Raw genomic sequence first — 2,623 nt, 5'->3', positions numbered from 1 at the left:
AAGAAGAAAAAAAATTAAAATACTTTGGAGCTACAGTCAGAAAAATGCAAGACATAGCAGCTGCAACATTAAAAGAATGTAGGGCATGAGACACGGTATCTCATAGAGCAAAAGAATCAGGCTTACCACCAAGAATAATATATCCATAGAATTGGAATGCAAATTATATTTTTTGCTTTAGTTTATTTGTGTTTTTATTTTGTGGTTTTGGTTTTATATGGACATTCTCTTACAACAATGAACAATATGGAAATATATTTGGCATGATTTTATAGATGTGTTATATATTATTATTAACATTATTACATATTTGTTTACCATCTCTGGGAGGAGGTGAGAAGGAAAGGAGGAGGGAGACATTTTGAATCTTATAACTTTAGAAAACATGTGTAAAATTTTTATTACATGTGATTAAGAAAATAAAATATATTCTAAAAAATAACATATCCAGAAAAGTTGAGCATAATTATAAAAGGTAAAAAATGAATATTTAATGAACTAAAGAAGTTTCATCTCTTCCTGGGGAAATCCCAGAACTCAATAGAAAATTTGATCTATAAGAAACATAAAAGGTAATGATGAAAGACTAATCACTAGCAACCCAAGAGGTCAAATTGTTTGGTTCCTGTATGGGAAATTGTCATCAGTGTACCCTGGGAATGGCATCATTGCCTGGGATTTTGAAGGGATGTGTATAGATAGAAGACTTGAAGTTAAAGTGAATGCAATGGAATGAGCCAAAATGGTAGAGGAGTATACCAAGAGAAGGAAGGGTAGAATGTCTATCTGAGATGGAGGAGAAATGAGTGGAGGAACTGCCACAGAGAAGGGGGAATGGTCAAGGGCTAATAGTACTACTCTCAACAGATCTGGAATAAAGAGAGAGTCATATATACAATTAGAAGGGTAAAAATCTTAACATACAGAGAAAGGAAAGAAGGAGGATGGGATAAGGGAGGGACTGGAAGTTCCCTTGAGGGACTGAGGAAAGAAGGAAGAGTGGGTTAAGAGAAAGAAGAGCAAGGGAATAAGAAAAGAGAGAGATACCTAGAAGGGAGTACAAATCAAGAAGTATGGGGGTAAGGTGAGCGGATGCACAAGAACTACATGAACATAATTTTAAAACACTGCTTACACAAATAAAGTCCAATATAAATAAATGGAGAAATATCAGTTGTTCATGGATGGATAGAACCAATTTAATAAAAATGACAATCCTACCTAAACTAATCTACTTATTTACTGCCATCCCAATTAAATAACTAAGAATTTATTTTACTGAATTAGACAAAACAACACAATTCATTTTGAAGAAGAAAAGATCAAGAATATTTAAAAAATTAATGAAAAATGTAACGGAAGGAGATCTACCATATTTTAAATTGTTTTAAAAACATTAATTATCAAAATTATTTGGTACTGAAAGAAATAGAAAGGTAGATCAATGGAACAGAACAGATAAAAGATAAATAGCAGTAAATGATTATAGTATTCTTATATTTGACAAAAGCATAGATTCAGGTTTTGAGGATAAGTAATCAGTATCTGGTAAAAATTACTGGGACAATATAGAAATGATTTGTAATTTCATTAGTGTACTATCTTCTTTTTTTGTATATGGAAATATTTGTATTGTTTGGTTTTGTAAACAGTTGAAATAAAAAATTGGGGGGGAGATAAAGGGAGGAGGAAATGTGGAAAAGGTCAACAAGAAGTCAATGATCGAAATTGCATTTAAAGAATAAAATTATTTTTAAAGTATTTTCATATTCACAAAAGGGTAAAAAGATATGAATAGACAATTTTCAGATTAAGAAATCAAAGCCATAATGCTTTAAATCACTACTAATTAGATTAAAACAAACCAAAACAACTCTGAGATATCACCTTGCATCCATCAGATTGTTTAAAATGACAAAAGGGCAAATTGACAAAAATTGGAGGGGATGTGGAAAAATGGAGATACTAATAAGCTGTTGATGGAGCTATAAACGGATCCAATCATTTTGGAGAGCAGAGTGGAATTATGCCCAGAGAATTACGACATTGTGAATGCCTTTAGATACAGCAATATCATTGCTGAGTGTTTCCCAAAGAGATGAGGGAAAAAGGAAAAGAACCTATATGTTATAAAATATTTATTATAGTTCTCTTTGTGGTGGCAAAAGTTGGAAATTGAGGGGATAACCATCAGTTGGGGAGTGGCTAAACAAACTATGGTATATGATTCTGATGGAATATTATAAGAAATTATGAGCAGTATGATTTTAAAAAACTTGGAAAGAACTACATAGGATAATGAACAGTGAAATAAGTAGAACTAGGAGAACATTATACACAGCTACAGAATTAATACTGGAAGAATAAACTGTGGATGTTACTTCCAAATAAAGTGAACAGAAAGTTGAAATATGAATGACTTAAATTATATGTATATGTTGGTCTCCTGGACTCTATATTCAGTGCTACAGGGAGGGTAGGAAAGGACTTGGACACAAATGGACAAGATTTATTGTGCAGATATAAAGAAAAGTAAGCTAAACAAAGGAGTTTTGTGATTACATTTGTGTGCAATCTTTTTTTCCCCTTTGTATGTAGAAGTATTTATTTTGTTTGGTTTTGT

This window comes from Gracilinanus agilis, chromosome 6, assembly GCF_016433145.1.
Source record: "Gracilinanus agilis isolate LMUSP501 chromosome 6, AgileGrace, whole genome shotgun sequence".
NCBI classification, from domain to species: Eukaryota; Metazoa; Chordata; class Mammalia; order Didelphimorphia; family Didelphidae; genus Gracilinanus; species Gracilinanus agilis.
This window is presented reverse-complemented; position numbering follows the sequence as displayed.